The sequence below is a fragment of the Orcinus orca genome, chromosome 2 (genome assembly GCF_937001465.1).
Source record: "Orcinus orca chromosome 2, mOrcOrc1.1, whole genome shotgun sequence".
In the NCBI taxonomy this organism is placed as follows: domain Eukaryota; kingdom Metazoa; phylum Chordata; class Mammalia; order Artiodactyla; family Delphinidae; genus Orcinus; species Orcinus orca.
Window position 1 is genome coordinate 180,716,389 of NC_064560.1, and position 24,844 is coordinate 180,741,232.

The following is a 24,844-nucleotide window of genomic DNA, read 5'->3' on the forward strand; positions in this document are numbered from 1 at the left end:
TTTAGTATCTATGAATTTGTGCAGTTGTTACACATTCAGCTGGCTGCCATGAACATAATCATCATTACCCATGTATGCATCAAATTGGTCATAGCTACGTATAGTGTTGATATTTTTATTTAGTTATGGACATTAGTGGTATGTTAACATTTTGCTTACTAAAATTTCTTCAAAACTTTTCCAATGATTTGACATTGAAAACAGAAAGTTGTTTATGTAGAAAACCATGGAAATAGATCAGCAATGTATAAAAGCAAGTGTCAGCATCAGAATGGCTTTCAGGAAAGAGAAAATAGGACATTTAAAAGAGACACTAAAATTCTGAAATCTTTTATTTTTTTATTTTTTTAAATTTTTTATTTATTTATTTATTTTTGTGGTACGCGGGCTTCTCACTGTTGTGGCCTCTACCGTTGTGGAGCACAGGCTCCAGACGCGTAGGCTCAGCGGCCATGGCTCATGGGCCCAGCTACTCCGCGGCATGTGGGATCCTCCCAGACCGGGGCACGAACCTGTGTCCCCTGCAATGGCAGGCGGACTCTCAACTACTGCACCACCAGGGAGGCCCGAAATCTTTTATTTTTAAAAAATTTCATTTATTTATTTTTGGCCATGCCACATGGCTTGCAGGATCTTAGTTCCCCAATCAGGGATTGAACTCAGTCCCTCAGCAGTGAAAGTTCAGAGTCTTAACCACTGGACCACCAGGGAATTCCCTCCATGGCCTTCTTTTAAGTCATAGACTATGCTGCTTGCTTATATGGTATGCTGTCTTGCTAAGTAATTAGCCTGTACATTCTCAACTGCCTCTATTAAACAGTTAAAGTAGTGTCCTTTCTTTCACATGTGGTGGTAGGATGTTGTAAAAAGAGCATGCACTTTGGAATCCAAGGCTGCTCCTGGTAGCATGTTGGGCCCCAGGCAACTTACCCAGAACCTGATCAAAATAAAAGTCCTTGAGAAATGACTGTGATCTTAATTTAACATCCTTCCTGGGCACCTTGGGATATCACTAAGGGAGATATTGCTAAATTGAATTCAAGTAATTGTATTAAAAGCAGGTTGATTATCCTGAACATTGCTCCCTGCCAAGCATGGAAGCTCACAGGAGCTGACTGTTGTCCTACCAAAGAGTCAAGACAGTCAGATACACCTAGGTTCAAATCCTATAAATGCTTATTTGTTGTATGACTAACTTGAGGGGTGAGAATGGCAGAGAACATTTAATATAGTTGTCAAAACATGCGTTTCAAAAGAAAAGACAGAGTCCAGGTTTTAGTTCCACTGTTAATTCAGTATTTGTCTAGTTATTTAACCTCTGATTTGTAGCTTACTCATCTATAAAATAGGGCTGAAAATAGCTACTTCCCAAGTTGTTCTATAAATCAAGTGCAGTAATGCATATATATATAGCAGTGTCTGAAATACAGTAAGCATTCACTAAGTGAGAGTTAGCTTTATTTTATCACTCTCCTCTTCCTCATCATCAGTGTCTTTAGGAAATGCCCCAAACCATTGTGGTTCTGCTGAGGCTGTCAATAATAGTTTCTTCTATGCCCTCTGCTTGAAGGGTTGGGCAAGAGACCGAGACCTGGTTGACCAGAAGTCCTCAGGAATTGGTCCAAAGGATGCTGTATTAGTTCCCTCAGGCTGCCATAAAAATATCAACAGAAAGAGAAATTAATTCTTAAACAACAGAACTTTATTCTGTCACATTGTTGAAGGCCAGAAATCTAAAATCAAGGTGTTAGCAGGGTTAGTTCCTTCTGGAGACTCTGAAGGAGAATCTGTTTTATGCCTTTCTCCTAGCTTCTGGTGGTTGCTGGCAATCCTTGGTGTTCCTTGGCTTATGGACACATCACTCTAATTTCTGCCTCCATCTTCACATCAGCTTCTTCTCTGTGTCTTCTTCCTTTTTGTGTCTCACAAGGACACATGTCATTGGAATTAAAACCCACCCAGTTAATCCAAGATGATCTCAGGTAGAGGTCATTAACTTAATTACATCTGCAAAGATTCTTTTCCAAATAAAGTCACACTCACAGGTTCTGGGTAGCCATATTGTCTGGGGGCCACCTTTCAGTCCATTCCAGATGGGCACCTGATTCAATCAGGGTTCTTCCATGACTATCAAACTCATCTCGTAGAGAGAGCCTCTATAAAAGTCAAGACATTAATGATGTAGCAATGGGGAAGGAATGGGAAAAGGAGAAGGAGAGGGAAGAGAGAGTAAAGAGGGGGGCAGGGGGAGAGAGAGAGAGAGAGAGCTCAGTATCTCAAGGGAACACCTGGATCCCATAGAGCCCTAAATAATTTCCACCTCTGGACTTCTCAGTTCCATAAGCTAATGTTTTTTATTCTTTATATAAGCTTGTATAAGTCAAGTTTTATCACACGTATCTAAAAGAATCCTAAATAATTCAACTACTAATACTAACAGATGCTAATTCCTTTTCTGTATCTGCCCTTGGTAGGAAGGGGAAAAGGGATTGTTGGAAAGAGCTTCCTGATGGGTGGTTACTTCAGCTGGAGATGGAGTAGACACTAGCCCTTCTCACACTGGATTATAGCTGCTTGCTTCCTTCTAAGGACGCTTAGCTCTTAAGAGCTCTTACCATATGCTGAGAGCTTTCTACTTTGTAAGTACTGAGAAAAAATCTTTGCATATATTATATTTTATCTAATCCTGTAGAAAATCTATGAGATAAATGATATTATCCTCATTTATAGATAAGAAAAGTGAAGCTCAAAAAGTTGAAGTATTGTCACATTTCTTACAATTAACAAGGAGTTCTGTCAGGCAGCAACTATGTTGTCTTCACTGTGGTATCTCCAGGATTTATCCCAGGGCCTGGCACATAGTAGAGCAATGGTTCTGAAAGTGTGTTTCCTGAATAAGCATTACCTGCTTTACCTGGGGTCAAATGTAAATTATCAGGCTCCACTCCATACATACTGAATCAGAAACTCTGGGGCGGGATCCAGCTCCCAGGTGATTCTGGTGCACTAAAACTTGAGAGCCACTAAGCGGGTATTCATTAAGTGTAGAAAAACAGTGAAATACTGAACCTAAAACTGGAAGTCTTAGTTAAGGGAAAAGGTTTAGTCTAGGGTCTATGGTTTCCCACAAAATAATCTGACTTCTACTATTAGAGTGACAAGTGCCTGTAGGTACCCTAAATTTACCCTTATCCTTATGTGATCTCAGCTGACTGCTAAGTTATTCCTTTGGCATATAGAGTTTGGAACCCATTGCAGTACACTTGACATAATCATAAACACATTGAAAGCAAGTACTTCTCGCCTTCCAGACAATGGAGGGCTTCAATCTCTCTTCACCTACAGTCCTGAGCTCTGCTTCTGGTGTCTTTCAGCCTTTCCTTACAGCACAAAATTGCAGAGGAAAAAAATCATCTGTTCACACCGTTTAGGCCATTGCTTACCTAATGGGACATATAATGTGATGAAATTGCCACCTGGTGGTTGAGATATGGGACAGTTCCCAAGGGGATAATTAGGCAGGCTATTATTTACTATTTTAACTGTACCTACTCCAAAGGCATGCCTGTGGAGTTAGTTCATGTTATGACAAGCTTTAGATTGAAACTGAGATTTTCAACACTTTTAAAGTGGCAGAACAACAGTGTCTAGATTTAGGGGTAAAAAAATCCCAGCCACTTGATTTTAAAGAAAAAATTATCATAGATGCAGGCATTTAACACATAGAATGAAACATGACTGAAGGACAAAAATGAAGAGTAGTACATAAAAGCTCAGAGTTTAAAAATTGGTACATTCATTCATGTTGAAAACAATGTTCCATGTTATGAATGTAATATCATATGTAGAAATAATATTGATAGAAAGTTAAATATCTCTTAAAAATGTAACTTTATAGTATATATTTCTGGGAAATTCCAGGACAATTTGAGTCTTTTAGATGCAGTCTCTCCCTGGGGAGTATTGAAGTACTGTATTAGCTGGGATGGAATAGGTTTTGCTGCAAAAACAAATTAATCTTGAAATACCAATGACCTAGCAACACCACCAAAGGTTAATTTCTCTCTCATTCTCCACGTCCAACACAGTTTGATAGGGAACAGTTTTCTACATAGCTGCTCAAAGACTCAGGCTAATGAGAAGCTCTGACAATTGGTAGTTTTATCATCTGGACATGAGAACGCAGCATTACTAGAGCTTAGGAAGAAAACGCATTGGCTTCTCTATGTTCTGGCCTAGAAGTGATATACATCACTTCCCCTCATGGCCCATAGGCCAGAACTTATCACCTGGCTACACTCAACTGTGAGAAACTTGGAAATATGGGGGTAATACACATATTTTTGGAGAGTAGTGAATATCTGTGTCCAAAGCACCTATTTGTTGTAACTAATTTGATTTCCTTCTTGGTCACCCTGAGGCTCAAATCTGGATTCTGATAGCCTATTGGGACATCACATCAAAGTCCTCAACTCTTGTAGTAGACTCTGAATATTGTCTCTGTCTCCTTGGATAGCCATAGCATGAGAATCTTCTTTCTACAGCTGATATCCAGCTTTTATCAAAACATTAAGAGAAAAAATATTGCCTCAAGGGCTTATAAGAGATTTTCTTTTCAACTATTTCTTCAGGACTAAGTAAATTTTTAGAATTGAACTAGATCACCAGAAAGTACCATTCCTGGGCCTCCTTAATTTAACCTTGTATAGAAATACCTTCAGTGAGTTAAATTTTAATATAATATAGAAGCAGCAAAAAGTTAGTCATTTGTGAAGATATTGGCTCTTTTATCATTAAATAATGACTGGGTAAACCTCTGTGTTCTTTTCCCCATTGCTTTGGCTACTAGGAAGCTCAGACCTAGATTTAATGTTTATCAAGAGTCAACACAAGAATACTGCATTGCGCAGCTCTAAATTCTTGAATACCCTTTGTATGAAGACCCATGGGATACCATCTTTTTATGGATCAGAGTGGAATAGATGTAGACTTTGGAACTGTAGGCTTTAGTATTAGATTTGAACCCCGAGTCTAGCAATTCTTGTCTTTAGTGACCGTGGTTCAATAACTTCATCTTCTTCCTTCTTAGTATGCTACTATAGAGGATTAACTGAGGTCCCGCATAGTCTTGTGGTTAAGAGTTTGAATCCTGGAACCAGGCTTAGGTTTGAGTCCCATTACTAATACTTACTAGTTATGTGGCCTTGGGCAAATCACTTAACCCTCTGTACTTTGATTTACTCATCTGTATAATAGGGATAATAATAGTATCTATATCCAAAGTTATTGTGAAAATTAAATTGGTTAATATATGTAAAGCCCTTAAAATAGTGCCTGGCACAGAAGAAATAGTATATTAGTTAGTGCCAGCTATTATTACGATGAAGACATAGACATTGTAGACAGTGTTTACAGAGAATCTTTCACCTAGTAAGTGCCTTATTATATAGAAGCAGCAAAAAGTTAGCCATTCATGAAGATATTGACTCTTATTATTAAATAATGGCAGTGTAAAACTTGTACTCTTTTTTTCCCCTTTCCTTTGGCTACTAGGAAACTCAGAGTTAGGTTTCATGCATAGTCATTATATCTACACATCTTTACACTGTTGGATTTACATGTATGTAATATAAAATGCTGAAATCCTCTTTTGAAAGAAGGCAAGGTAAAAACAGGTTTTTAATAGTAGAAACGTACTAAGATCAATTTTTGTTATTATAACATTTTTTTCTTCCTTTCTTCCTTCCCTTTTTCCTTCCTTCCTTCATTTCTTCATTCATCCCTTCCTTTTTTCCTTTCTTTCTAAGGCAGGTAGGACTGGAGAGATTTCCATCCTACTCTGTAACTCCTGTGTTACAGGGCTAACCTGTGTAGGAGCTAGATATTCTTCTAGGAGGAAGCAAGCAGCTAAGTGAAGTAATACTTTTTTTTTTTTTTTTTTTAAGGTACGCGGGCCTCTCACTGTTGTGGCCTCTCCCGTTGCGGAGCACAGGCTCCGGACGTGCAGGCTCAGCGGCCATGGCTCATGGGCCCAGCCGCTCCACAGCATGTGGGATCCTCCCGGACCGGGGCACGAACCCGCGTCCCCTGCATCGGCAGGTGGACTCTCAACCACTGCGCCACCAGGAAAGCCCTGAAGTAATACTTTTGAAAATACCCATGATTTAAATAATGGAAGGGTTTCCTAAATTCTCTACAGTTTATTTTCAAGTTTCAGTGACTCCTTCTCTTACTAAAGCTATTTCCCTCCTACCATGCCTTGTATCTCTGTCACTGACTGGCAAGTAGCTTGTACCCTCTGAGCTCTGCTCTCCCTGAAAAATATCTATGATTAAATACCCCACTCATTATGGACAGAAGGAAGAAGTAGAACTCGGGGGATTTGTTTCAGATGACTCCTGGTTTCATTTGAACTGGTGTGCTTCTTTTGCTTGGTAAAGAGGCACAGTTCCAGAAAGATATGACTGTTGGAAAGAGTTCAGTGAAATGAATGAAAATATGGTCTGTGGCAGGTTGGAAGTATTGAGTTCTTAGGAACTGTCAGAGGCCAAGTACATAATAAACTTCAATAAATGACAAGATGATGTGGGAAAATAATTGCCCAGAGGTTTATGGTGGATATGAACACCTAGGAAGAAGAGGAAATGCGGAAGAGGATTTCAGACAGCATGGCTGTGAGCAATAGAAAGAAAGAAAGGTATCTCTCTGCTGAATTCCAAGTACCTATTGTTTATGCAATTCTTTTTGGAATTAGTCATTTTTATCACCCAGAACATTTCGTATGTGGTTTTGTATTGTCACCTGACCTCTTACCTGTGGATGTCTTATTTCCACAATATAATTATAAATTACTGGATGGCAGGGACCACAGCTATCCTTCTTTGTGTCCCTGTCAATGAACAAATCAAATGGTTCTAATCCTAGCTCTGCTATTCACTAATGGTGCAAAGTAGGACAAGTTCCTTGACTAAGTTTTAATTTCTTCTGCAGATTGGGGCAAAATTCACACTGTAGAATTTTAGGGAAGTTTAATGGTATATAAAATTCTTGGATATATTATGTAAGATGCAAATGCCAGCTATTAGCTTTCCCTCTCACAGTGGCTGATCACGGTGCCTGACATAATATGTATAATATTGCACTGTTATAGTATAGATTGGTACAATATATAGTATAGTATAGTACAGAAATGTACAATATGTAGTGTATAAATTATAGTATAATTACCCTACATATATGGATTTATAATATATAAATAAAGTAAAAATATGTAGCCCATTCACATAAGCTTTTACAACTTTGTGAACCTTGTTCTGCTACTTATTTATGTACCCATTATGTATGTATTAGGTATTCTATATCTATGTATGTATTTAATATACACCTGGAGTCTCAGATAATGGAATTAGCCTGAAAGTTTCCCATGTTAGGGAGATCTTGAGTAAATTAAGCAGACCTACAATCCAGCCTCATGTTCCAGTGTTTGGCTGTATGTAAAGTGCTGTGAGGCTCATTTGACTGTGACCTACAGGTCCGAGGTGTCAGGAAAGCACCAGGGTGGTCTGAAGCTGAACTGAGTCAAGTTGCACAGACCATTGGGAGCTAGCTCTCTTTAATGGGGAAAGTCACGTGGAGCTTGGTTGATGTGACCTAACCATGAAGTTTCATTTTCAATCGCCATTTCTATGAAATCTCTCCTAATTGATTACAGAATCCAAATTCAAGGAGAACAAGCAGCTGTCTCTAATTCCTTTTAAGCTCTCTGCAGACCCTAGCACCACTTTTCTCTTCAAGTGCTCTCCATTCCATAAGGGGAATGAAGCAGCAAAGAGAGGGGGAGTAGGTAGCTGGTTTGCATGCAGCACAGACAGGAAGATCAATCAGTCTCGCGCAGGTGTCTTAATCAGAGGCCTGCCGTTCGCTGCGGTGGTCGAGTGCTACCTCCTTGCCAAAGGCATCTTCTGTTCAGAGATGCTATTGATTGCTCCTCTCCCCTTCTCTTCTGGGAGAGTTTCCGGCTGCAAGGTGGTGTCAGGAGAAGGGCAAGGGGAAAGGTGTTTTGTTAACAGTGCATGGGATTTGGAGCCAGGCTCTAATTTCCAAAGCAGCAGATACAGTGCCACTCAGTGCAGACTTTTTAGAATGCTGATGAGTGGGGCTATATGGGAGAGGAGTGAAGAGCCAAGGATACCCGTAGAAGGATAGGGGAGAGTGATTCAGTGAGTGTATAAGCAGTGGATTCAGTTTAGACATGAAGATGGTAGGACCGTAAAAGAGGTTATGCTGAGTGTATTCTCTCTGCCTGGAAGAAACAGGAGAGAGTTGCTGGTTAAAATCATTTCTCTGGAGAAATGTAAAGTCTGGAAATCAGGCCAGGGACTGAGGGTATAATGGATCTATTAGTAGACTCTGCTTAATACATTAATTATTTCTTTGTGGACATTGGTGAGCAGGCAAGAATATCCTTAGAAACTGAGATCATAGAAGAAACTTAAATTATTTTGCACATAGAATTGGGAGTAGGAAATATAGAATTTAATAATTCTTGATTCAGAGTTTGCTATGAGGATGAATAATTGAACACAATCAAAGACATTTTTTTTCCTTCAAGCTAGAGAAGTAATGCTGGGGCCGAGACACAGTGGGAAGGAGACTCAAACCATTTATAAGGTTATAAATGAGAAGATGATATAATTTTGTATATTGAATGGTTATGAAAATCAGAAATATTCTTTACTGCTTGACTGTTGTTAAGCAATTCAGAGGCAGATATATAAAATGAGGCAAACTGAAACTTCCAAAGCGATAAAGCAGTAAACTGAGAGAAACGGAAACAAAGATTTTCAAGTCTCAGGCAGACATAGATTCAAATTTTAGGTCAACCACTTGTCATTGTACTTTGGTTGAATTCCCTGTTTTTCTGAAACTCATTTTTTTATAGGTCATATGGGGATAACGTGTGCTAGTGTGCTCCCTCCCCACCTTCCAGGTCTATATTCATTTTCTACCTTTTTCTGACATATTCTGTGCTGGAGACACTTACCTCTGTGTGTGCTTCCCCTGGGCTCCCCTGCCAGGTGACTTCAGGTTGGGTTTGGCCAATGGGAGATACCAGCAGGTCGAGAGCTATGTCTAGGTATTTCTTCCTCATTCTCTCCCTACTTTTGCACCAGGTCTCTGGCAGCGGCTTTGTCCTGTCATGACCAGAGCTCTTACCAGGTGGACCCTCCTCATGGTTCCTATTCTCCCTGGGCTCCAATAATGTTCTCTCTTTGTGCCTGTCAACCTGGGGAAGTCAGGTAAAAGTCTCCCATTGTTGCTAATGGCTGAGTGCCTCACATGCATTGTTTGTTCTCTTAATCCTGTCCACCCCCATTGACATGAACCATCTGGGGTGAATCCTGTTTTCTGATGGAACCCTGATTGATACATAACCATTGTTGAATTTCAAAGAAACAGTTAAAGTATCCTCCCATCAAATACAGAAAGGGGTATGTACTCATTTCTAGAATAGTCCTCAAAAGATGGTGTGTGGTAGGCTGAATAATGGCCCCAAAGATGTCCAGGTTCTAATACCTGGAACCTGTGAATCTTGCCCTATATGACAAAAGAGGTTGCCAGATATTATTGAATTAAAGATTTTGAGATGAGGAGATTATCTTGGATTATCTGGTTGGGATCTAAATGCCATCACAAGTGTCCTTATAAGAGGGAGGCAGAGGGAAATTTGACCCAAAAGAATAGGGCAATGTGACCACTGAATCAGGATGCTCACTGCTGGCTTTAAGATGGAGGACGGGACCAAGAATCAACACATGCCTAGAATGTAGCTCTAGAAGCTGGAAAGGGTGAGGAAAAGAGTCTTCCTAGAGCCTCTGGAGGGAGCATGACTCTGACAACACCTTGAATTTGGCCCAGTGAAACTGATTTTGGACTTCTGACCTCCAGAACTGTAAGAGACTAAATTGTGTTGTTTTAAGCCACCGAGTTTGTGGTAATTTGTTACAGCAATCATAGGAAACTCTCAGTGAACATACCAAGGTACAGGACTTAGCTTGTAGGTTGCAGTCACAGAATGCAATCCTCAGCTACCATATCCTTTTTCGGGATGCACTCATGTGAGCCAAGATATGAGATTGATGCATAAACTCACAATGACAACTCATCAATTTTCCATGAGAGATCTAACTCTCCTGTTGACTGGAAGACATGTCAAACTGACCAGTCTATTTTCTCCCTATAAAAAGACAGGCTTGGGAAATTGGTCCACAGTCAGGATGCCAGTGTAGTGATTTATAATTAAAAAAATAAAATTCTGCCACACAGATGGGAATCTTCAACATTTTCACAAGCAGCCCATTTTCCACCCTCCAGCAGACAAATCTGGAAAGACAAATCATAGCTGAAGGTTGTGCGACACTGACTCTGAACAAGGGCAGTTAGATTAATTACTTGCTGAATGGTGACAGACTTTGAGAATGAAGCGCTTGAATTCCTTTGGCTAGAATCTTATTATCCATCTTCCTTGTAGGGAAGACCTTGCCACAGAGCCAGGATAGGTATGCTTGTTTTGTAAGATTCCCTTTCTCCTGGTCCATATCTGGATGGTCGATAACAAATTAACCCCCGTGTTTTTTTTCTTATGTGAGTATCCATCCTTCCACCTGTTTTGGGGGCTATGTGGAGCTTTAATTCTATCCAGAGTTGAGTCTTTCTGGCATAGAACCCATATAGTTTCTTTAAAGTAGCCTTACATATCTCATTATATGTTGACATAATAATAAAATGGACAATCGTATTTTCCTTCAAGTTGTGGTAGAGAGATATGCTTCAATGTTTTTCCATAAACTAATAACAAATCTTGTGAGGATCATACAAGGTAATGTATAAAAAGGGCTCAGCTTTGTTCTATAGAGAGGGCAATCAGTAAACGTCATTTCTCATGTCATACTCCCCGAGTGCCTGGAGTGTAGTATGGTGTAAGGATACATTGGAAGGTTAAAATTCAGAATGAGAACATCAGAACCTGTCATTCTCTGACAGTCTTAAACTTCTCAGGGAAGCAGAAAACCCAGCATTTAGAGCTCTGTTTCTTTGTTCTTTTGATGGAACATATATTGTTCATGAAAGAAATCTATTTTTTTCTATTTCACTCTAATCTAACTATAGAGATACTTTCAGGCAGGGACAAGATTTTATTATTACAGAGACTTATGAAATCCTCAGTAGGCAAACACATCTTTAAAAGACAGTGTCTTCATTTTACATGTTGATATATTGTAGAAAAATAAACTTAAATGATAAGTGTATTTCATTTAAAGTTGGTAAATCATATTTTTATATAATAGCCATCTTTCCCCACATATATTACAACTCCTGAAGCATATTCCTATCAATAAATTGTATGCTGGAGAATAAAAATATTCATCCTCAAGCATGTAGCAAACTTAAAATTATATAATTAACCAGATACTAATAATTTCATAATAAAACATTCTCGCAAATTGTCCTATACAGTACTATACTTAGGGCACAATGTAGCACAAAGAAATGATCTCAGATTTCAAAGCCAGACAGATATGGTTTTAAATGCTGGTTTGGCATAAAGTGTTCATCTCTAAAATGATGCTGATAAATAAAATCATGTAGGTAGATAACCTGGTTTATAATTATTTGTTAATAATGATGAGAATAACAGCTGCATTTTCTTGATGATGATACAGATAAATTCAGTAATGTATGGAACTAGAAAGTTGACAATGATTTATGGGAAGAGAAAAAACCCTTTTATAGAAAAATACTTAACTGTTTTTTTTCCATTTTTAAGTTTATCAACTTTAAATATTTTCCCCTATACCTATCTTATTATCTTACCTATTCTCTCTAGACATGTTTATTAGAGGTAGTGATTTCAACTGTAGTAGAGATAATGTGTTGTACCTGATACTTAAAATAAAGAAGCACTTTTTTAAAAAATTTAAGAGTTAGGGAAGAAAATGCATTTTAGTATCATGGAAAACTGCAGGCATTATTCCAAGGACTTATATCAAATCACCTGGTAGTGCTAAGCTAAGTCACTGTTTGGTGTCGCTTGGTTACAGGAAATGAGGGACAAGGATTCTGGGAGAAAACAGGAGTGTTTTGTTACCGAATCTAGAATTTCTGGAAAAGAGTTAGTTAATGGAAGTCTTCCTTCACCTGAGTATCTGCCTCCTAAACACAACAGCTCACAGTTTCATATTGTCTTCCTATAGTATATGATGCAGTCGCCTCAAACACAGAATAAAGACAGTGGTACAGATAGTATTATTATACCCCCTTCCCTTTCTAATTTGTTATATCTTATTTTGTTTTACAGCTGAGGCAGTAGACACACTTTTTTGGCATAGAGTAGGAATCATTCTGTTATGGCTCTTTAGACCCATGTACTCTGGAACTATAATTCTTTTTAATAAGTAGAGAACAGAATTTAGAAAAGATGATTCTATTTTGACCTCAAGTCAGATACTTGAGATGCTAAAATATTACAAATCTTTCAGTATATGAGTTATTTTCATCATGTGTCTGTCCCATTCTTAAAAAATGCATTTGAAAATTTAAAAAGGAAAAACCATCCTCTTTGCAGAAAAAAAGACACTAACACACGTACATAAGTATTTCACAATTAATTTCAGTGTTGGATTCATTCTTGAGTTTGGTGGAGTGTTCCCAAACCTAGCTAATCATCACAGTTATTGGAGGTCCTTTAAAACTTGCAGATTACCTGCCTCTGCTCTAGCAGATTCTGATTGATAAGTTTGGGAAAAAGCCTTATATACTTGAATCATTTCCTTAAATATGAGATCAAAGGAAGACAAAAGTCAACAGATATGACAAGCAAAGTAGTTAAAGGCTGTTTTTACACTGTCGAACATAGAGCAGTGGAGAACTTGTGCAAATAAGTCAGGTGGCTGTTTGAAAAATACATTTCTGGAGTGACTTTATCATAAAAACTTTACTTTCATTTTGTCCATAATGGTCATGAAAATATATAATGGAAAGCTATGGGCATAGAAAGGGTTTGCAGAATATGGTATGGGGAGGAAAGGTTTGCAGGATATAGAACAGAGGGGAAGTTTTTCTTTCCACTGTTGGTAGCGTCTAGGAGGTACCTGGGAAACTGATCAACCTGGAGGCACAGAGACTTCTGGAAGATGATACTGTGTTTTCACTTTGTCAGGTTTTAGACCTGTGAATAGTTGAGTAAAAATATTCAGTTCATTTTGGATATAAAGCTAATTATTGAGTCATGAAAGGATGATAAGCAATAATGAAATTATAAGCAACATTCTCTGATGAAACAACAAAAATCTCTTAAAAGAAAGTTAACAGATTTGCAATGAGATGTTTTGAAATATTTTAAAAATTTCCCTCATGGATTTTCATTAGGAAAACAAAATACACCATTTGCAAGAACTGTTTCTTTGCTGTCTTAACCAGAGAAAATCTTTGGGTACAAAGTATTAGGCAGAATGTTAGAAATAAAAGGGTCCAAATCTCCATCACCTAGTGTTAATTCCTTTCCTCTTTTTTTTCAGTTTAATAACGATTTCAAAGATTGATTCTACTTGCAGTTTTCAATATTAATTAATATTGTAAACACAACAAATTTATACACGTTGATGAAAATGCTAGGATATTGATGCAGGGAATTTTTCCATAAGGAGAAAATTTCTTTCTATAACTTGTCCCTCTTAAATATAACTTGTTGAGAAAAAGTTGTAAAGATGTTTTATAGCAGAACTAGGATAAGAAAATTCATTGAGCACACTTATATGTAAACAACTGAAGTAGCAGAGTATTATGGAGAATATCAATTTGAAGAGGTAGGATACCTGGATTCTGAGGTGTGTTATTTCTCTTCTGAGAGCCTCAGTTTTTATAAACCTGTACGTGATGAAAAGTGTGTGTGCATGCACAGCGGGGATGTCATATCCTGGAAGATCACACATTTATTCAAGAAGCATTAATTGAGTGCCTGCTTCATTAAAGTATGATGGTAGACCCTGGAGATCCAGATGTGATAATGACTTAGCCCTCAAAAAGCATCTGAAGTCTAGTGGGGCAGCAAGATGGTAACTAAAGAAATTACAGGACAGCATGATAGGGGGAGGATACAGAAGCAAGTGAAATGTATAGGGTTCTGTGAGAAGGAGAGCTTGAGGACTGCATGATTTCTAAGTTTCCTCCAACTACTTTTTAAGATGGATCCTTATTTAGGATTTGATGGTGGGTAGGCAAAGGGCCCAAAACATGGCAAGAAATGGGAGCCCAAACTGGTGGGGATGACTGAGTCTTTGGAGACTATGAACATCCAACTTTTATTCATTGTTGTGTCTAAATCTCCCTACTTCTCTAACCATTTAGTAAAGTCTGCTCTGTGTACACCAGCCTCATGCAAATGGTTGCTTTATAGGAATCAAGGGAAAGCAGCCAAGTTCCAAGTCTGATAGTAAACAGAGATAAAGTAACATTCATAAGGCAACATGAACCTTAGATTTAAACTTAAACAGGATACTGAATCCAGAGGCGACTCTGAGAATTGTTAAGCAGGTGGGAATTTGCAGTAACCTCATGTTGGACTGCCATTGGTTTCTACAGAAGAAATAAGAATAATTGCGCTGGAAAATTTTCCATTTTTTTTTTTTCTCTCTAGAATCACACTCTTCATGCATTTTCGCCATGCTCTGTGCCCCAAGAAGCTAATAATCCTTATGGATTTTATCCCAGGGCTCTCTTGCCCTCTGAACTCTGATTTGGTTTGAACAATGGGAAGCACTAGCAGGTGGGTGGGAGGAGGGAGAAAAATGAGATGGGGAATTTAGTTCCCTGATTTCCTTTCTGCAGAGTTCCATGGGTTGTTTGCCTCTGTCTCCAATGAGCGCAGGTCTTGGCAGAAGGTCTTGTTTGACCGTCCCATGGTCCCTTCATTCTGAATGATGACAAAAGCTCCCCTGCAGTTACTAGCCCCAGGGTATTGCACTGCTCCTTGTGATTTCCTAACAAATGCCCGTACTTATAAAATAGTTTATTAAACTCTCCTCAAGATACCTACTTTAAATGTGCCAATTGTTTACTTTTGGAAGCCTGACTAGTATAGGTGTAACAGATGTATACTTACATATACTTTAAGTGAGTCCTATCTAAATACTGATAAGCAGTATGGAAACACAAAAATAAAAGAAAGATACGAAGGATAAATAACTCAGAAATAAAAAATAGTTGGTACTCAGTATGAAGATAAAGTGAATAACACTATAACAGGCACTACAATTGAGTTCAGCAAAGTTTTTGGCAAATAAAATCATAGATATTTGTGTCACAGGGAATTAGTTCTATAACCTTATTTTGTAGATGAGAAACATAGACCTTCCAGGAAGAAACTGATTTGCTCAGTTACCCTGTTTTTTAGTGGTGGAATATGAGTATGTCTAAATGTGTATGAGTGTGTATATGTGTATGTGTGTGTGTGTGTGTATGCACTTTCTCATATTCTCTTATTTATTTATTTATTTATTTTTACCTATTATTTTGTCTGAAATATTTGAGAGCAAGCTGCAGATGTCATAACCTTTCATATGCAAATTACTATGCATTCATCTTCTAAGAACTAGGACATTCTGGGAAATAACCACAATAAAACTACTAAAGTCAGGATATTTAATTTTTATATAATACCCTTATCTAAATATACGCCATTTTGCCAATTTTTAATAGTGTCCTTTATAGATTTTTGTTTGTTTTTCTTCAAGGAGCAAATCCAATAACAAGTATTTTATTTAGTCATTATGCCTCTTTAGTCTTCTTTCCTCTGAACTACTTTCTCAGCTTTTCATTATCTTTTATGACATTGATATTTTAGAAGAGTACTAGCTAGTTATTTCTGCAGAAATTCAATTTATATTTGTTTGGCTATTTACTTATTTATTTATTTAGAATTTTAGAATTTTATTTTATTTATTTTTTTATACAGCAGGTTCTTATTAGTCATCTCAATAAATGCCTGTCTGTCGATGGGCATTTAGGTTGCTTCCATGACCTGGCTATTGTAAATAGTGCTGCAATGAACATTGGGGTGCATGTGTCTTTTTTAAATATTTTCTTTCTTTCTTTCTTTAATTTTTGATTTTTATTTTATTTATTTTTTTATATAACAGGTTCTTATTAGTCATCAATTTTATATACATCAGTGTATACATGTCAATCCCAATTGCCCAATTCATCACACCACCACCCCCAGCCCCCACCGCTTTCCCCCCTTGGTGTCCATACGTTTGTTCTCTACATCTGTGTCTCAATTTCTGCCCTGCAAACCAGTTCATCTGTATCATTTTTCTAGGTTCCACATATATGTATTAATATACGATATTTGTTTTTCTCTTTCTGACTTACTTCACTCTGTATGACAAGTCTCTAGATCCATCCACGTCTCAACAAATGACCCAATTTCATTCCTTTTTATGGCTGAGTAATATTCCATTGTATATATGTACCATATCTTCTTTTGAATTATGGTTTTCTCTGGGTATATGCCCAGTAGTGGGATTGCTGGGTCATATGGTAATTTTATTTTTGTTTTTTTAAGGAACCTCCATACTGTTCTCCATAGTGGCTGTATCAATTTACATTCCCATCAACAGTGCAAGAGGGTTCCCTTTTCTCCACACCCTCTCCAGCATTTGTTGTTTCTAGATTTTCTGATGACGCCCATTCTAAGTGGTGTGAGGTGATACCTCATTGTAGTTTTTTTTTTTTTAACATCTTTATTGGAGTATAATTACTTTACAATGGTGTGTTAGTTTCTGCTTTATAACAAAGTGAATCAGTTATACATATACATATGTTCCCATATCTCTTCCCTCTTGCATCTCCCTCCCTCCCACCCTCCCTATCCTACCCCTCTAGGTAGTCACAAACCACCTAGCTGATCTCCCTGTGCTATACGGCTACTTCCCACTAGCTATCTGTTTTACGTTTGGTAGTGTATATATGTCTATGCCGCTCTCTCACTTTGTCACAGCTTACCCTTCCCCCTCCCCATATCCTCAAGTCCATGCTCTAGTAGGTCTGTGTCTTTAGTCCCATCTCACCCCTAGGTTCTTCATGACCTTTTTTTTTTTTCTAAGATTCCATATATATGTGCTATCATACGGTATTTGTTTTTCTCTTTCTGACTTCATTCTGTATGACATACTCTAGGTCCATCCAACTCACTACAAATAACTGAATTTCGTTTCTTTTTATGGCTGAGTAATATTCCATTGTATATATGTGCCACATCTTCTTTATCCATTCACCTGTCGATGGACACTTAGGTTGCTTCCATCTCCTGGCTATTGTAAATAGAGCTGCAATGAACATTTTGGTACATGACTCTTTCTGAATTATGGTTTTCTCAGGTTATATGCCCAGTAGTGGGATTGCTGGGTCGTATGGTAGTTCTATTTGTAGTTTTTTAAGGAACCTCCACACTGTTCTCCATAGTGGCTGTATCAATTTACATTCCAACCAACAGTGCAAGAGGGTTCCCTTTTCTCCACACCCTCTCCTGCATTTGTTGTTTCTAGATTTTCTGATGACACCCATTCTAAGTGGTGTAAGGTGGTACCTTATTGTAGTTCTGATTTGCATTTCTCTAATAATTAGTGATGTTGAGCAGCTTTTCATGTGCCTCTTGGCCATCTGTATGTCTTCTTTGGAGAAATGTCTATTTAGGTCTTCTGCCCATTTTTTGATTGGGTTGTTTGTTTTTTTAATATTGAACTACAAGAGCTGTTTATATATTTTGGAGATTAATCCTTTCTCTATTGATTCATTTGCAAATATTTTCTCCCATTCTGAGGGATGTTTTTTCATCCTGTTTATGGTTTTCTTTGCTGTGCAAAAGCTTTTAAGTTTGATTAGGTCCCATTTGTTTATTTTTGTTTTTATATCCATTACTCTAGGAGGTGGACCAAAAAAGATCTTGCTGTGATTTATGTCATGAGTTTTCTTCCTATGTTTTCCTCTAAGAGTTTTATAGTGTCCAGTCTTACATTTAGGTCTCTAATCCATTTTGAGTTTACTTTTGTGTATGGTGTTAGGGAGTGTTCTACTTTCATTCTTTTGCATGTAGCTGTCTAGTTTTCCCAACATCACTTATTGAAGAGACTGCCTTTTTTCCATTGTATATCCTTGCCTCCTTTGTCATAGATCAGTTGACCATAGGTGTGTGGGTTTACCTCTGGGCTCTCTATCTTGTTCCATTGTTCTATGTTTCTACTTTTGCACCAGTATCATATTGTCTTGATTACTATAGCTTTGCAGTATAGTCTGAAGTCAGGGAGTCTGATTCCTCCAGCTTCATTTTTTTCCATGAAAACTGCTTTGGCTATTCGGGGCCTTTTGTGTCTCCATACAAATCTTAAGATTTTTTGTTCTGGTTCTGTAAAATATGCCATTGGTAATTTGATAGGGATTGCATTGAATCTGTAGATTGCTTTGGGTATTATAGTCATTTTCACAGTATTGATTCTTCCAATCCAAGAACATGGTATATCTCTCCATCTGTTGGTATCATCTTTAATTTCTTTCATCAATGTCTTATTGTTTTCTGCATACAGGTCTTTTGTCTCCCTAGGTAAGTTTATTCCTAGGTATTTTATTCTTTTTGTTGCAGTGGTAAATGGGAGTGTTTCCTTAATTTCTCTTTCAGATTTTTCATCATTAGTGTATAGGAGTGCAAGAGATTTCTGTGCATTAATTTTGTATCCTGCAACTTTACCAAATTCATTGATTAGCTCTAGTAGTTTTCTGGTGGCATCTTTAGGATTCTCTACGTATAGTATCATGTCATCTGTAAGCAGTGACAGTTTTACTTCTTCTTTTCCAATTTGTATTATTTTTATTTCTTTTTCTTCTCTGATTGCTATGGCTAGGACTTCCAAAACTATGTTGAATAATAGTGGTGAGAGTGGAAATCCTTTTCTTGTTCCTGATCTTAGAGGAAATGCTTTCAGTTTTTCACCATTGAGAATGATGTTTGCTGTGGGTTTGTCATATATGGTCTTTATTATGTTGAGGTAGGTTCCCTCTATGCCCACTTTCTGGAGAGTTTTTATCCTAAATGGGTGTTGAATTTTGTCAAAAGCTTGTTCTGCATCTATTGAGATGATCATATGGTTTTTCCCCCTCAATTTGTTAATATGGTGTATCACATTGATTGTTTTGCGTATATTGAAGAATCCTTGCATCCCTGGGATAAGTCCATCTTGATCACAGTGTGTGATCCTTTTGATGTGTTGTAGGATTCTGTTTGCTAGTACTTTATTGAGGATTTTTGCTTCTATATTCATCAGTGATATTGGTCTGTAATTTTCTTTTTTTGTAGTATCTTTTTCTGGTTTTGGTATCTGGGTGATTTTGGCCTTGTAGAATGAGTTTGGGAGTGTTCCTTCCTCTGCAATTTTTTGGAAGAGTTTGAGAAGGATGGGTGTTAGCTCTTCTCTAAATGTTTGACAGAATTCACCTGTGAAGCCATCTGGTCCTGGACTTTTGTTTGTTGGAAGATATTTAATCAGTTTCAATTTCATTACTTGTGATTGGTCTGTTCATATTTTGTATTTCTTCCTGGTTCAGTCTTGGAAGTTTATACCTTTCTAAGAATTTGTCCATTTCTTCCAGGTTGTCCATTTTATTGGCATAGAGTTGCTTGTAGTAGTGTCTTAGGATGCTTTGTATTTCTGCAGTGTCTCTTGTAACTTCTCCTGTTTCATTTTTATTTTTATGGATTTGAGTCCTCTCCCTCTTTTTCTTGATGAGTCTGGCTAATGTTTGATGAATTTTGTTTATCTTCTCAAAGAACCAGCTTTTAGTTTTATTGATCTTTACTATTGTTTTCTTTGTTTGTAGGTCATTGATTTCTGCTCTGATCTTTATTATTTCTTTCCTTCTGCTAACTTTGGGTTTTGTTTGTTCTTCTTTCTCTAGTTCCTTTAGGTGTAAGGTTAGATTGTTTATTTGAGATTTTTCTTGTTTCCTGAGGTGGGCTTGTATAGCTATAAACTTCCTTCTTTGAACTGCTTTTGCTGCATCCGGTAGTTTTTGGATCATCGTGTTTTCATTGTCATTTGTCTCTAGTTATTTTTTGATATCCTCTTTGATTTCTTCAGTGATCTCTTGGTTATTCATATTGTTTAAACATATTGTTTAGCCTCCATGTGTATGTGTTTTTTACGTTTTTTTCCTTATAATTCAGTTCTAATCTCATAGCTTTGTGGTCAGAAAAGATGCTTGAAATGATTTCAGTTTTTTTAAATTTACTGAGGCTTGATTTGTGACCTAAGATGTGCTCTATCCTGGAGAATGTTCCATGCACACTTGAGAGGAAAGTGTAATCTGCTGTTTTGGGATTGAATGTCATATAAATATCAATTAAATTTATCTGGTCTATTGTGTCATTTAAAGCTTCTGTTTCCTTATTTATTTTCTGTTTGGATGATCTCTCCATTGGTGTAAGTGAGGTGTTAAAGTCCCCCACTATTATTGTGTTACTTTCTATTTCCTCTTTTATAGCTGTTGGCAGTGCCTTATGTATTGAAGTGCTCCTATGTTGAGTGCATATATATTTTTAATTGTTATCTATTCTTCTTGGATTGATCTCTTCATCATTATGTAGTGTCCTTCCTTGTCTCTTGTAACATAGTCTATTTTATCTGATATGAATATTGCTACTCCAGCTTCCTGTTGATTTCCATTTGCATGGAATATTTTTTTCCATCCCCTCACTTTCAGCCTGAGGGTGTCCCTAGGCCTGAAGTGGATCTATTGTAGACAGCATATATATGGGTCTTGTTTTTGTATCCACTCAGCAAGCCTGTGTCTTTTGGTTGGAGCATTTACTCCATTCACATTTAAGGTAATTATCGATACATATGCTCCTATGACCATTTTCTTACTTGTTTTGGGTTTGTTTTTGTAGGTCCTTTTCTTCTCTTGTGTTTCTCACTTAGAGAAGTTCCTTTAGCATTTGTTTTAGAGCTGGTTTGGTGGTGCTGAATTCTCTTAGCTTTTGCTTGTCTGTAAAGCTTTTGATTTCTCCATCGAATCTGAATGAGAACCTTGCTGGGTAGAGTAATCTTGGTTGTAGGTTCTTACCTTTCATCACTTTAAGTATATCACTCCCTTCTGGCTTGTAGAGTTTCTGCTGAGAAATCAGCTGTTAACCTTATGGGAGTTCCCTTGTATGTTATTTGTCGTTTTTCCCTTGCTGCTTTCAATAATTTTTCGTTGTCTTTAATTTTTGCCAATTTGATTACTATGTGTCTCAGCATGTTTCTCCTTGGCTTTATCCTGTATGGGACTCTCTGTGCTTCCTGGAGTTGGGTGGCTATTTCCTTTCCCATGTTAGGGAGTTTCCGACTATAATCTCTTCAAATATTTACTCTGGTCCTTCCTCTCTCTTTTCTCCTTCTGGGACCCCTAGAATGCGAATGTTGTTGCTTTTAATGTTGTCCTAGAAGTCTCTTAGGCTGTCTTCATTTCTTTTCATTCTTTTTTCTTTATTCCATTCCGCAGAGTGAATTCCACCATTTTGTCTTCCAGGTCACTTATCTGTTCTTCTGCCTCAGTTATTCTGTTATTCATTCCTTCTAGTGTAGTTTTCATGTCAGTTATTGTATTGTTTATCTCTGTTTGTTCTTTAATTCTTCTAGATTCTGTTAAACATTTCTTGCATCTTCCTGATCTTTGCCTCCATTCTTTTTCAGAGGTCTTGGATCATCTTCACTATCATTATTCTGAATTCTTTTTCTGGAAGGTTGCCTATCTCCACCTCATTTAGTTGTTTTTCTGAGGTTTTATCTTGTTCCTTCATCTGGTACATAGCCCTCTGCCTTTTCATTTTGTCTGTCTTTCTGTGAATGTCTTCTCTTATTTGTCTCTGATCAGTAGCTGAGAATCTTATAGAAGTGTCTCCATGAGTTCATCTCAGTTGCTCTGGATTGTTTTTCTATCAAGCTGTTATATATCACTACCTTTTCAACATCTCATAAACTTTCTCATTTTTTGATGACTGTTTTCCAGGGAAGATTTTTTTTTTTTCCTTCTTGCGGGGAAGGAAGGGGAAGCCATATTGTGAGGATCCTTGCAAAAAGAATGAGCTGACAAAAATAAAGCTATCTTGAGATGTGCAACATAGCTTACTGGCTTACTCCTGCAAATCAACTGTTTATAGTGTGCATAAATTTCAATTCGTGCATCAGATATGTTCCATATGACATTCACAATTGAGATTTGATAAAAAGAGTCAAAATGGAGACTGTTCAGTCCATGGATGTTAAATGTGTAAGTCCAGTTGTTTGTTCCTGAAAATCTAGTTCAAGTAATTTCTGTATCACAAATCACTTGAGTTCTTTTTAGTTATCACACAGATTCTTCAGCCTCACCTAAGACTTACTTAATCAGAACTTCTAGGAGTGGGGTCCAGGATCCTTCATTTTTAAAAAATTTTCTGAAACAACTTTTTTGTACACCCAAGTCTGAAACTGTTATACTGGGAAGAAGAACTTTGAAAATACATCAAAATTAACCAGTGCATTCAGCCTGATATTTGTTTGGTCAGTATTGATGAAAGCTAGCTTTTTAAATGTTTTCCCCAAAGGCAATGACTGTCTTTCTTGGATTTAGATGAACAGGTGAGTTAGGTCATTGTGTATATTGTGCACTGAATTTTTGGTAACAGACTCGGTTCTCTAGCAAAAATAACTTCCCAGCTACTGTGGGGTTGAGTGAAAAATACAATCACTGATTGATGGCCAGACCTCTGTGTTGTTTTTAACTTTTAAAGAAGCTAATACTGGGTGGCTGATTTGTGGTTGAAAGGGACTTAGTGTTTCCTCCAGGAGTTCAGGGAACCAACTGCTTCCTGAGTTGGCAAAGAAGAGAAAACCTTGAGGCAGAGGTGCTTCAGTCTGCATGAGATGTACTAAGCAATCCTCCCATTAGCTGGCTGTTGCCTCTCTTGATGACTACTTTGGGGAGGAGATCGGGGTTATGAACTTTGAAGTGGATTATTAATTACTCATGCCTCCTTTGCCTGGATGGAGGTAACCTGCATCTCAGGAGCCAGGCCCAGAATTCATTTTCTTCCTGTAGATGTTTGCAGTGAAAATAACACTGAATATTAATCCTTTCACCTTTATTCTTAACTCCCTCTTCCCCCTCCTCCATTCTGTCGATCGGTTATCCAAAATCATGGCTCTCCCTTAGTTCTTCCATCCCTGATACTCCTGAGCCATTTATTGTTTATTCAATTATTTGGAGGTCCATTAAACTGAGAATTAAGTTCAAGGGCTAGTTGTTTACTTGAAAACTCCACAGAATGCCGTATTTCCCTACTCAGATTTTCAATTTATTTTTCAGCATGATTGTGATAATCATGTCATGATGAGTGACTTGTCATCTGTCCCTTTTTTATTTCTGTATTTTGAAATTTTTGGATTTTCATTCTTTTCCTGTTCCTTAGGTAGAGTTCTCTAGGGATGTTGCTGTCAGGTTTAGTCATGGATTTATACTAAAAAGTGGAAGACTTGTTCTTGTCGAGTGTATGTGTTCATGTGTTTGAGTTTATGTGTGTATATGTGTATGTGCCTCTTAAGGCTGTCTATTTTTCTTGTTAAGAGAGCCAATAGATAAATCATTACTTATGAAAAATATAAGTTAATTAAGTGGGAGGTCATTAAGTCCTTGTAACAAAGAATAATCTGCCTCATTAGCTGATATATTGAGACAAGGATTGATTCAGAGGTGGATTAAGATTAGTTTGCAGAAGACTTGGTATGAAGATTCATAAACAGGAAGGGGAAAATATAAAGAAAAGTATGACATGGCAATAATTAATTGAACAAGTGTAATGATAGTCACTAAGTTAATGCCAAGAAATTTAGGTGGTCAGTGTTGATGCTTCTAGCCCTTGCTATCTTGGCTTTGTTCCAACTTGTCTTTTGTTCTACTTATTCCCTCTGTATTCTATTTCTTTTTTTTCTTTCCTTTTTCTTTCTATTAACTAAAGTATAATACATAGTTTACGCTAGTGTTCACCCTTGATGTTGTACATTTTGTAGGTTATGACAAATGTATAGTGTATAATATAAAAGTATAATATATCATATATTCAGCATTACAGTATCATACAGAATAATTTCACTGCCCTAAAAATCCCCTGTGCTCTGCCTATTTATTCTTCTCAGACTCCTGCCCTCAGAACTTCTGGCAACCACTGATCTTTTTACTCTCTCTATAGTTGTGCCTTTTCCAAAATGTCATGTAGTCGGAAGGGTACAGTGTAAAGCATGTTCAGTGTGGCTTCTTTCACTTAGTAATGTGCATTTGTTGTTCCCTTATATCTTTTCGTGGTTTGATAGCTCATTTCTTTTTATCGCTGAATACTATCCCCTTCTATGGATGTACACAATTTGTTTATCCATTTACCTACTGAAGAACATCTTGGTTGATCTGGAAAATTTGAATAAACCTTGTATAAACATCCAAGTGCAGAATTTTATGTGGACATAAGTTTTTAACGTAATTTGGGTAAATACCAATTGCTGGATTTTATGGTAAGACTATGCTTAACTTTGCAAGAAACTGTCAAACTGTCCTCCAAAGTGAATGCACCATGTTGCATTCCCACCAGCAATGAGTCAGAGTTCCTGTTGCTCCACATCCTCACCAGCATTTGGTGTTGTCAGTGTTTTGGTTAACCTATCTAATAGGTATGTAGTGGTATTTCATTGTTTTAACTTGCAATTCTCTAACAACATAAAAT